Below are 13,096 nucleotides of genomic sequence, written 5' to 3'. Positions count from 1 at the left end.
TCCATTTATTTAATCAAAGATTCAGTAAAAACAGTAATATTGTAAAAAATAGTAGCTATTAACATTTAAAACGGCTGTTTTCTATGTGAATATATAGTAAAGTGTAATTTATTTCTGTGATCAAAGCTGAATGTTCAGCATCATTACTCCAGTCTTCAGTGTCACATGATCCTTCAGAAATCACTCTAATATTGAAAACACATGTTCTGCTTTATATTTTTGTGGAAACCGTGACACCATTCAAAGATTTGTGTTAAAGGGGACATATCATGCTAAATCCACTTTTTTAGCCCTTAAATGCATTTTGTTGTATATTTGGAGTGTTTAGAAGTACAGAAAAGTTGAAATTATTCTCTTCAGGTGCTTCGTTGATATCTTTATATTCTGTTTTGGTCATATTTTTCAACCTGTTCAGATTTTTCTGTTATCTATGACGTTTTGTGAACTATTACGTCACAGTATTTGCAGCGGAACTGCCAAATAAGGACATTGACTTCCGGCCCAACACTTCGAGCAATCCGCCATTTCTATTTCTCGCTGCAATTTTGTAGTCCAAGCTAAAGGATGCAGAAGTTACGAGAGGGTAAGTTAAAATGTTCGGTTGTTGGATGTAGTAACCCACACGCTTCATTACACCGTCTAATGTAGATGAACTGCCGCGCTTGTGACAGGAGCATGTTTAACTGAAAGAACGAGCAGAGAGAGAGACCCGGTCGCGCGCACGCACTCTCTCTCTCTTCGGAGCCAGGCGAAAATGTAAACAAGACACCGTCTCCAAACTAGACGCTGTCTTGCTCTCTCTCCCTCGCACATATTAATCAAAATAAATCGACACGGTGGTAAAAGGTCGGAAGACCAAAGTTTCATGTGTAAATACAGTAACACACCATTGCGATACATCCATATGAAGACGTTCTGCAGGTTCGTCGTCTTCATTTTCATTTCGCTCCGGCTCCGACTCTGGCTCGAACATGTAAGGCTGGCTGGACAAGTCTTCCGTTGTTGACATTTTGTTAATAACGTGTGAATAAAAAGTTTCTGTGCCGCTAGATAATCGTATCTCTGCTATCAGACTACAAAAATGGCCGAACGGGGTGGAGTTGAACCGAGTGTCACCTCTGCATCCTGGAGAGGGGGCGGGGTATGAAGTGTCTCAGTTGTATTTAAAGAGACCGCACCAAAACGAGTTGCTCTCAGACGCACATCAGAAAAGGGGTAGAAAAGGGGCCTGTGGAGCTATAATAATGAGGAATTCAGACCCAAGCATTGCAGTTCCGCTTTATATAGACTACAAATGTATGATTTATATGTTAAAAGGGACGATTTAAAAGCATGATATATGTCTCCTTTAAGATTACAGAAATTAATACTATTATTCATCAAGCATGCATTAAATTGAGCAAAAGTGACAGTGAAGATATTTATAATGTTACAAAAGATTTCTATTTAATAAATAGATTTAATAAATGTTGTTCATTGAAGTTTCTATTTATCAGTGGCCCCTTTGCTTAATGCACAAAGTAAAACGGGTTGTGAATATCAGCCTTTTCCCCTTCTCTGCAGGAAGAGATGAATGAACACTGAGTTGAAAGGTCATGGAGATCGTCCTAGTGCAGGTAACCTTTAATCCGCTCCTCAGTGTTATGATCCAAGCTGATACCATCATGGCAGACGTGCTCCTCTGCTGTGGTGTCTTTACTCTTGGAAGAGCATCTGCAGGGTTGGCACTGATTTTTGTTGAGATGGTCTACAGAAATCTGACAAAGAAGCCTGCTACACTTCTCTTAACTTACTATTAATGTTGTGGTGTGTGTTTGACTGTGCTTTCTTTCGTTGTAGGAGAGGTGTGTGTGAAGATCTAAAGGAATTAAGATCTGTTCCTGATTTAAATGATCAGTGTTTGCTGTTAACACAAGTTTACTTGCAGATTATCAGAGATAATCACTGTATTGTGTTTTCGGGATATGAAATGTTAAACTGAATTGATGATCTTTGTACTATTTGTAAATAAGATGAATTTGAAATAAAGGCTGAAGTGATTGTTACTCTTTGTAAGTGTTTGTCTTGTAATCAGTTTCTCCGTGTCTTTGGTGGGATAGTTACATGACAATAGATGGGTTTAGACTGAGTTCACTCTTTACATTTCAGTAAAAATGTAATGTTAGCATGTGCTTAAAGTCTATTACTTTGCACAAGACAAAATATTAATAAATGACTGTAAACAAGTGCAAAATATGAAAATAATCCAATATATTGTATTATAAACAGGTGAGATGCCTTTCATTCTTATATATTTATAGTACTTGTACTTAACATTAATTCACATTGTAAATATAGTCCGACGGCCTGGTTTCACAGACGGCTTAGATTAAGACGGCTTAGATGGTTAAACCTAAATTCGATTAGGACATTTAAGAAACTTTTATAAATGTGTCTTAGAATAAAAACATTACTGTTGTGCATCTTGAGAGAAAATGGTGGCACTGACATTAAGATGCATCAGAGCAATAAGGTATATGGCAAGAATATGTTTATAGTTGTAATGTGAAGGAATATTGATGCTGCTAATAGTTGTCTCTAATGTTTGATTCAAACTGAAATCCACTTTTGTTTTGTTAATTTTTTCTTAAAATAGGTCTTCACTGACACAGATGACTGGAATCTGGCATTAATTCCAATGTTTTCACTGAAAATCACTGTTACGGTATTCAAATTGTTCAAAATAAGAGTTTTTAGTAAGAATGTTCAAATGTTGTTCTGAAATAGTTTTTCTTGTGTGGTTTGAATTGCTATACATATGTAGTGTTGACTCCTTATGTCATTTGGTTACCAGGTGTCTATTTGGAGTCTCCTAATGGCCTTTAAAAAAAAAAAACGCCTAGACATTTCGGTAACACTTTACAATACGGGTGCACTAATAAGCATTAATTCATGCTTAACTAATGCACAGATAATACTGAATTAATGTGTAACTCATGATTATCTAAACCAGGGGTTCCCAACCTTTTTTGTGCCAGGGACCAGCATATTCATAAAAAAAATTCCAGGGACCAGTTGTCAATTTTAAGATGCATCGTTTGGAACATATCACTGTGTAAAACAGTAACAGCCTATCATTTGCATAATGAACTAGATGGCAACAAAGGCTACTTGTATGAATATACCAATCTTTTTAAACTTTCAGACCGGTTCACAAAATATTTCCCTTTACTGCCATACAATTAGGTCTACTTCAAAAGCAACTCACACAGCACTCACTCACTAGCAGGTGGCAGTAATGGCAAATTGTATGAAAATACCAGTCCATTTCACCTGTCAAATCTCTCCAGAACCACTAAAGACAATCACTTCAACAGCAACTTAGTGTTTTCACACACCAACAGGTGACAACAAAGGCTAATTGTATGAAAATAAGTGCCAGTTTCAACAATCAGACAGTTTCAGAATACAATAGCAAACACATAACTTAGTGATTTCAGCCAATCATTTTTAAAAGTATAAAATTAGAGATTAAACTTTAACCTTTAACAAAAAATACCAAATCAGACCAATGAGAACAAAACTATTTTAATGTGAGCATGAACTGCTTATTGATATTACTATATTTGTAGCTGTGCACAAGACCAGCTGTTCTTCCTGAGCATCCATAAAAAACATATGCATCCAAAACAATGCACAAAAATTCCAGGATACAATAAAACGAAATTTAAAAAGGTCTGCTTTACAAATATGAACGAAAACCAGCTTACAGTTTTTCACCACAAATAATACACAACGGATTTGGCGCCACGGAATCGCCTGTTGTCGTAAATCCATACCTAATGTATGAGGTATCGTATTTATGAAGCGTGACTTTTTCTCTCTCGCTATTTTCGAGTTGGTCATCGCCTTTCCTTTTACCAGAACTGTCCGCAATGAAATTAGCCATTGAAAAAAATATCGCGGCCCGCTCATCTCTCCACTTCCCTGTCACTTCAGGTACAGCGCGCTTTTTTGCAGTCCGTTCAGATATGACGCGTTGCTAAGCAATCGCAAGGCGCTCAAAGAAACACATTTTAATCTCTTTATTGTTTAGGTTTTGGATTAAATAACATGACGTCATAGCACTTAAAAAAGCATATAAAAAAGAAAATTATTATTATTATAAAAAAATAAAAAAATAAATATTATTCTGGGAATATTTCAAGGCCCGGTACTAACGGGTCCACGGACCGGCACCGGTCCGGGGACCGGGGGTTGGGAATCACTGATCTAAACTATTCATTAATGATTACCACATTAGGAACTAATTAAGAGTATGTCTGGTTAATATATTAGTTCATACATGAATTGTTATTAATTAAATATGTCATTGTGGATTAATTCCCTAATAACTCATTTTTTTAACTAATAGTGTTAATTAATATGTTAATTACCACAATGAGCCAAAGCCTTGTATTTCATCTTCCAGACAATACAGGTAAACTAATATGCATTAATACATGCTTAATTACTGCATTATTAGTGCAAATTCATGTGTAAATTACTACAATTACTAAATGACTAGTTAATAATAATGTGCCTCAACAAGTAAAGTCACAACATAATTATATATTTGCAAACCATTAGCTAATGATTAATTTATCATTAATAACCATCACTTGAGTTTATAAAAGCTGTTTATTAAACACTTTACAAAAACACATTTCCATAACACATTACATTGTAATGTAACACCTTTAATTTTTTAGAAAAAGATTTATAAAAACACCAAGTCATAAAAAAACAACAAAAAAAAACGTGTGTTTTGTGGTAAACTCCTACACTGGATAGTGATGATGAATGTCTTTTAACAGTCTACCAAGGGGACCCTGGCTATGTTTGCCAGCCAGCCAGTGAGTCCATTCAATGACCGAGAGGTGTTGCTTCAGGATTTTTTCTGTTCTGTTTCCTCTAAGTCTCCAAATAGTAGACTTGTATTTTAGCCATGCTCTCTCGAGATGCTGGGTGTGGGCTCCACTATGGGGATCCACGAACCACTGTCTGTGATTTACTCTAAAGTGAGTGTAGCCCATGGCAGCTAATGCACCTCTATAAGCTCTCCATTCATCACTTATAATGGTGGTGCCAGGTCGCACATGCTTGACCACGATTGGTACAAGATTCTGCCTTCCTCTTCTCTTTACAAGTCGTAAGACTGGATGGCGTCGCTCATCCTTTACTCCTAGTATGCCGAAGACCCATTTTTTTCGTCTCCAAGTTGTGGCTGCCCTCCCTCTGCCATACTGTAATAAACGGAATATTAAATTAGAACACGTCTAGTCTGCAAAGACCTGACACAAAAACAAAATATAACTCCATGGCAAAAGTAATGAAACGGCTTGCATTTAAGCACTTAAAAATGCATATGCATGCTTAGCATGTCTATAATGGATCAAAATATGTATTAGATACTATTACTTACAAAAATAATTTGTCTCTGTTGTCATTTGCTCAAAGTTGGCAGAAGTTAGTATTAAAGAGGAGAGCAAATGCAGTTACCATGAATAATGATGACTGTCTTCAGCAGCACATAGTTTAAACTTTTTTTTTATTTTTTTTAATTGTTGTAATTAGGTTAACTTAATGCACAAAAGTGATTATTAAAATACAGTGGAGATCAATATTAGAGAACAACCTACAATGTCTTAAATTTCAAGGTCATTTGAAGTTATCTGAACAGGAGTGAAAGTGTAGTTTTTTTTAAGCATATTTCATATATTCTGAAGCGCAGTATAAAAACTTAAATGAGATACTTGAAAAGAACACTGATCAAAATTAGACAGCACTGTCAGATACCTCCCAGTTATTTGTGTTAATCTGGCATCCAGTTTCTTAATCATCTGACACACCCTATTTAACTAGCAGCCTAATTTTACACTGACTTAGCAAGATAGTGAGCCGTTCTAAAGTGACTGAAACCCTCCGACAGCTGGTTGTCCAGATGAAGGCCAAAGGGATGACCCTTTTCTGCCATAGCAAGAGAAGTCGTAGTTCCAAGTCTGTGATTTCTAGAATATTGCATTTTACAATGTCTCTAACTCATTCAAGTCCCCCAAAAGGCTGGTCATCCACAAAAGACAAATGCATGAGAGGACAGGATAATGACAATCGGTTCAACACTGCAGCTGGAATCGCTTGTCAGTTCAGCGCTGAACAGGATAAGGATCTGCCTCGACATACAGTTTCTCAACATTCAAGAGAATTTGAATTTGGACTGCAGTGACCAAAGCTCTCATCAAAAGGCTAGAATAACTGTTGCTGAGGATCATGTTGAGTGGACCGAGGAGAACCGGTCCAAAGTTCACTTCAGAGATGAAAGCAAGCTGAAAGCATTGAAATAATTAAAGGGCCAGCCCAAAGACCTGATCTAAACCCGATTGAAAATTTCTGGAAAATCCTTTGTGACAAAGTTATGGCTAAGAAACCCACTACAGTTACCGAACTGTGGAAGAGAATGGAAGAGGAGAGGTCTCAAGATCACGGCATAGCAGTGTGAGAGACCGGTGATGTCCTATGGCCGCAGATGTGCTGAAGTCATTCAAAGAAAGGACCTGTACACTTCCTACTAATATTTGACTGCTGTAATCGTCAGAAAATTTAGTTGTAATCTTTATTTGTGCTACAATCATTGCGGTTCTCTAATTTTGATCAAAATAAGTTTTTTTTGTTGAAGTTCCTTTATTTCGCTTGTAAAACACTGTTCTACTAGCACGGTAAGGCGACAACTAAAATTCCTTCAAATTTTGAATGATAAAAAAATCAAGTGTTCATAAATTGTTCACTAGTTTTGATCTCCACTGTAGGTTAATCCTTTGTGACTTCAGCATGTTAATATTCTATGGTAATGGAGAGAAAACTGAGCTGTCACCCTTTAACTCACCTTACGTTTATGACGGAAGCTGCTTTCGTCAATAACAGCAAATTCTCTGGAATGTCCTATAATTTGCCCACTTCTTCTTGTATAACGCCTCATAGCACACTTGCAGACCTTTCTTAGAGTTGCAGCCATCTTGGACATAGTTCGGGAACTTCTTGCAATCCCATCTTGCATCATGTCGATTTGTCTGAGGTGCAAGCCCTGAGAAAACCTGGTAGTGAAGATAAGTGCATAGCTTAGTTATTTTTCAAATTACAGACTGCATTTAACATGCCCAGAAGTTATGTGGTGTTTTAGGTGTGATGACAGAAGAGACTGTTCATTTAAAAATAACAAAATTAGTATACAGCATCTGTTATATCAAGACTGGAGAGTATTTCTTTATTGAAAGCAAAGAATGGCACTGAAGGCTCTTCTCATTGGCAAATATGTTTTAATTCTCCAACCAACTAGCTTTAGCAGGAGTTCAATTCTGTTTCCTCAGGTATGGTTTGTTATTTGGATTGGTTGAAGTTAGTCCATGATAAACAGACATTCATCCAATCACCTATGTCTACCCTTTTGTAAATAGTTTAGGACGACAACCCAGATGGTTCTTGGAACAAACCATGTGGCATTTCCGGTTAGGTAAGATTATGTCAAATTCAGGTTTGGAGGTTTATTGTAAAAATGTATTCCTATATAGAACAATATGAAATCAACATAATCGTTTTTTTTTTTTTTTTTTCTGGATTACTTCAAGGTCAGATATGTAAATAAAGTCAAGTAAAAAAGTGTTTTTAATATACAATGTTTCTGTACTTTTTAGATTTAAAACAAAATGTCTCTCTCATGTTAAATGTCATGTTTAGGCCTAGTAATTTTTTTCTTAACCAAATGCAATTAAAACAAATGCATTGAATTAAACAAACTTAAACATAATGTGGTACATTTAATCCATTATGGATATTCCAGGAAGTGACTCACATGAGTCATGACAGGTAAAAGAAAATCAGAACTATAAGGTACAGTAACTCTTACCTCATGCACACATCTACATTGCATTATGTCAAAAGATGAATTTGTTTTGTTGTAATTGGAAAAATGCAATAATAAATGTATTCCTTTTTTTTTTTTTTGTCAAAGTGTGCCAATAATCTTAATAGTTTTTATTTTTATGTAACTGTTAATTATTAAAGTTCCAATTATTTGTATCCTGATTGCGAAGTTACTCCCTAAGCCAGGTCAAACATGCAGCCTACTGAAGTCCACTTGGGTTGGGGAAACAATGTTGACTTACCGGTAAATAAATGTCATCCATGAAGACAGGGATCTTTTTGAATTCTGAAAGAGTGATTTTGCTCTGACAGTCCTACTGCCTATTTGTCAAAACAAATATTGCATCACAATAAGTGTAATTGTGATTGTCAAAACATTTGGTAACTAAATAGAATTTTATGAAGTGTAGTGACAACATGTTACAATGTACAATGACTGGTAGGATACAGTTTTTATTATTGCTTGACAAAAATTTCAAGATTTCAATTCCATTCTTGTGATTTGATTCCAATTTTGATTCAATATTGACTAATTTGGATACATGTTTATTTTTAATTTTATTAAAAAAAATAATCTCACCTAATGCTGTAAACATAGAGGGCCCAATCTGCTGGTATTATTAAAGGTTAAAAATAACAAATTAAATTAAATATAATGTAGTTTTTGTTATAATAACAATTATTTAATGACATAAGTAAAAATATAATAGATATGTAATATAGTGCTCAGCAAAATCTCCTCTCTAGCTATTTTTTCTATTCAGTTAACATGCGGTAATTAAATGGCTTTCCTGAGGTAAATGTAACGTTATGTGGCATAATTGTTCTCCTGCTGTTATATTGACCTCTTTCCATGGTTGAAAAACACAAATTAGTCGATATTATGTATACTTTCGGTAAGTTGTACTGCATCTTTAAATAAAAAAGTAACAGATGATCGGTTCACGTGCACTTGAACTGAGGCGCTCAGCGATCTGTCACGTCACATTTACAAGCGCCAAACGTATTTTTGTCTGAATTTCGTAATAAAATTGACGAAATCTAAGAGCTGAGAATTAGTTTAATATTAAAAGTACCTCTTTGCTCCGCAATTTTTCTGTGCGTGAGAAAATGGATGTGTGGCGTGAGAGCGTGTGAAAAGTGTCAATTGCGTGAGTCTCACGCTCAATGCGTGAGAGTTGGCAGCCCTGTTAAAAGTATGTATTGCTCTGTGACCATTTCTATTATGTAATAGCCAAAAAGAAATTTAGTTGTAAAATAGTTCACTAACAAAAGCATATAGACTATATAGACTACATATAGTCTAACTAGGCTGCCAATAACAGATTGCCACAGTAGCGTTACACCGTGTCTACACCAGACACAATAAATGGACCATTGCAAAGCACTTGGACTATGTCAGAAATAGAAAGGGGAATCAGTTTACTGTCGGGAATTTGTTGTGTCACATCGCGTTGCGCCGCATCAAGTGTAGACAATTACTGATTATAATGGGTTATATTCTTTGACGCATCGCGTTACGCCCGCTCGCGCCCGGTGTAGACTAGACACGGTGTTAGGTGGGGAAAGTTACCATGTATATTGACATAAAATAGCATTTTAGAGGTCAAATAAAATCGTACCAAGGGAAATTTACAAATCTAATAGAACACATAACTTACCAGTGAAAGCCGTCTGATGTATCATGTCGTCTTTTCATCTTCATGCGACGGCCACATATCCGACACAACATCTTCCTTGCTAGAAGTCTCTTTTTCTGAAGCCATTTTATGAGTCGTGCAGTAGTCCTCTTTGGCTTATCGATGAGCAGAAGTAAAAGCTCTGTCGTTAGATTCATGTTCTTTTTTTCTTTTTCTTTTTTTGCAAGCAGTAATAAAAAAAAAAAAAAAAAATACAGTACATAAAAACAACCAAGCCTCAACCTCAACACTGATGACTTCTTGAACTCATGACCTTGAATTTAGCCGCGAAAATGCGGACTCTGGTAGTTACCATTTTCGCATTTCCGGGGGGTTTTCAGTATCGGAAGTATTAATAATAAATGCACGACACTGTTTCTACGACTTTTGGAAACATCGCAATAGCGTTAACTAGTTTTTATATCAAGGTAGTGGTATAATTAAACATTTAAAAATTAAAAGATTATAATCTTTGTTATGGGTGGCACTAGAGGTTGCCTGATTCTTTTTTCAGTCAGAAAATCTGCCAATTAACTTTTACACCATACAAACTGTGAACATTTATAATTTTAAATAGACATAAGGGGTTACGTTTTTTAAATATTTTATTGGTGACAAAGTAACTTTAAATAGATAACATATGCCAGAAAATACATGATTTTTAACTTCTTTTTTAACAAAATAGTAGATAATCTAAAATAGTGAAGACAATAAATGTTTTGTGTAAAATACTGTTTATATTATTCATTCAGCCACGTTTTTTAAATCTTACATATGAAGTAACTGTTACAAGAAAAGCCAAGAAAAGCAAGCCATGCCACCATCTGGTCACCTACACGAACTGCATAGCAAACCGAACAGAATAGAACATGAAGGGGGGAGTAAATATTTTGCGAATTTTAAACAAAGTTCAAATATATGGAACAGCACCCACTCTGACATTAGTTACATCATTTGACAACTGCAAAGATGTACAAGATCCACCTGAGCTCCACGTTGTGTTTAGGGGGAGCGTCAGGCCTCTCTGATTAAAGTGGAACCAATGGTTGCTGATGAGGATGACGGACAGAATCATTTGACAGAGCACACACAGCCAGAAGCGTGCGAGCACCTGGAGGCAGACAGCAGCGCTGTAACTGTGACAGCAATGGCAAGCCAAAGCACTAAAAGAAGTAAGCGGATAAATCGCAAAATACCATCTAAATATAATTCTGATGTGTATGGTGAGTATTAAAGCTTTAACAGTTACGTTCGACATGTTTGCCTAAAGTAACATGCATTACTAAAGCTAACGTGCACGTGGTAGAGGCCATACTGCTAGCATGTTATACATAAAAATAATAAAAAGTTCATTGTGGGTATTTATCTTTTTATTATTTTTCTTTTTTTCTCTGTCAATTGCAAGTTTGCATCTCATAATTCTGACAATTTTCTAATAACTGTAAGATGGCAGAATTGTGAGAAATAAACTCGCAATTCTGACTTTTTGTCTTGCAATCGCGTTTTTATCACGCAATTCTGACTTTTACTCTAAATTCTGACTTTTTTCTCAGAATTGTGGGATATAAAAATTACCTTATTTATAGTAAAAAAAAAATGTATTCCTCTTTTTTTTATTCCTCACGCTTTTTTTTAATGGCGGAAATAAGCTTCCATAAAAACGTGTATATATATATCAAGTACAAGTATCACACACTGGAGGAAGCCAACTGGATGGAAATTGTTTTCATGTCAGAATATGTCTACTTGGCCACCCCCTTACTCTACTCTCCCTACTCCTCAGAGATGCCAGTCCGTAAACCTGCTCAGTTGGAGGAGGTGGAGAATGATGTGCAAGGTAGGTGTCTAAGAGTAATGATTTGACAAAACATTGATTGCACCAGTTGAGCCAGACTTCTTATGAGAAAAAACCCTACAGTACTTTTTTAACCTTAGGAAATAGTTCAACCAAAAATGAAAATTCTCTCACAATTTACTTTCCCATATCATCCAAGACATCTGATTTTCTTTATTCTGTTGGATTTAAATGAAGATATTTAGGAAAACAGTTATTTAAGGTCATTTCAGTGCAAGTCAGTGGTCACCAAAACTTCAGGTGACTTCAATCTTTTCTGAAGCAATCCTAATGGTTGTAGGTGAGAACAGCCCACAACATAACTCATTTTCACTGTAAATATTTGTATTAACAGCCATCAGCATTCTTCATCAAAAAGCATGTGGATGACTGAAGATGTTTGTTGCAAAGTTATATTATAAATTGGGGATTTAAACAGTGAGCAAAAACAAATGTAATTGTTCTGTCATTAAGCCCGTCGTGCGTGCGCCTTCTCGTCCTGTCTGTCCGCCGGTTCGTGTTGATAATTCTCCTATCTACAGGGTTCGTCGTATCCTTGACATGCGCCGCCGGGGTCGTGGTCACCAATACTTAGTCGATTGGGAGGGATATGGGCCGGAGGAGAGAAGCTGGATTCCCTCCCGGGACGTCCTGGACCCTTCGCTCATTGATGATTTCCTCCGCTCTCGCCAGCTCTCCTCCTCGTTGGGGGGGGGGGGGGGGGGGTACTGTCATGATCCAGGTTCCTTCTTTCTCTGTCTCCCTCTTGTGGCCACATCTCACACTTTTTCACTACACTATCACCCTGGTCTCATCAGTACCAGCTGTTCCCATTTATCCTTAATCTCCGCTCATTCATCTCACCTGTTTCCCCTTTCCCCCTGATGTTTCCTGCTATTTCTAACACTCTCTTTCTCTGCCTCTTTGTCAGTTTATTCCAATCTATCTAATGCTGAAGACGCTTCTCTTACCTCTCTCGTCAAACGAATCTAGTCCTGTCCTGTCCTGTCGTATCGTGTCCTGTGTGGTTCGTGTGGGAGCCTCTCCTCGAGTCAGTATACTCATCCTTTCTCTTACTGGCTCACTGAACTCTGCCCTGCCAATTCAGACGATGAGTTCCTGATCAAGACGCGGTATCCAGCCTACGGTACCTTCTCTCTCGGCGGACTTCGCCTCTCACTTCAGTCTCCACTCGGAGCTCAACTTCGCCTGACGATGCTGCACATCCTGAGTTCCAGTAATATCTGCTACCTGCAGTTTATGTTGATTTCTACAAAGCGAAGTTTTCAGTTGACTGTTTCCTGAGAATCCTGAGAAGATTTGTTTCTTATTGCTTCAGTGATTCGCTTCTCATTTCCATTAAAGACTGTATTATTGTGAATCTCGCTTTTTGGTCCTTTATCTCTCAATATAACAGAAGGCCCCTTACACACCAGAAACCATGGTCTCCTACATTCAGTGGGGAATGGAAGAGCGACAGAGGTCTGAAGGAGGTGAAAGTGTAGCATTCAAAATCACGGTAAAAAAGGTAATGGAGAGCACTCTGGGTGACCTTGTTGAAAAAATGTAATGACCAGCTTGTAAAGTTCAAACGGCATAACTTCAACATCAGCAAGCAATTTGCCTTCGTCAGAGCCCTGAAGGCAGG

The 13,096-nt window shown here is 36.9% G+C and overlaps 2 long non-coding RNA genes across 2 annotated transcripts in view; one reads left to right on the top strand and one right to left on the bottom strand.

Annotated features, from left to right (window-relative positions):
• The window catches only part of LOC307170713, a 100,294-nt gene extending 98,266 nt beyond the window's left edge, over window positions 1-2,028 (top strand). Inside the window, exons 4-5 of the long non-coding RNA XR_013823428.1 lie at window positions 1,564-1,616; window positions 1,840-2,028. This is a non-coding gene — a long non-coding RNA (uncharacterized lncRNA). The remainder of the gene's footprint in view (window positions 1-1,563; window positions 1,617-1,839) is intronic.
• Window positions 2,029-4,789: 2,761 nt separating this feature from the next.
• Window positions 4,790-8,246, bottom strand: LOC307170715. The gene is made up of 3 exons (XR_013823432.1): window positions 8,178-8,246; window positions 6,902-7,109; window positions 4,790-5,264 (listed from the first exon to the last, which is right to left on the bottom strand). It is a non-coding gene; the product is annotated as an uncharacterized lncRNA (long non-coding RNA).
• Between the last annotated feature and the right edge of the window lie 4,850 nt (window positions 8,247-13,096).

Source organism: Squalius cephalus (assembly GCF_949319135.1).
Source record: "Squalius cephalus genome assembly, chromosome: 14".
Taxonomy (NCBI): domain Eukaryota; kingdom Metazoa; phylum Chordata; class Actinopteri; order Cypriniformes; family Leuciscidae; genus Squalius; species Squalius cephalus.
This window is presented reverse-complemented; position numbering and strand designations above follow the sequence as displayed.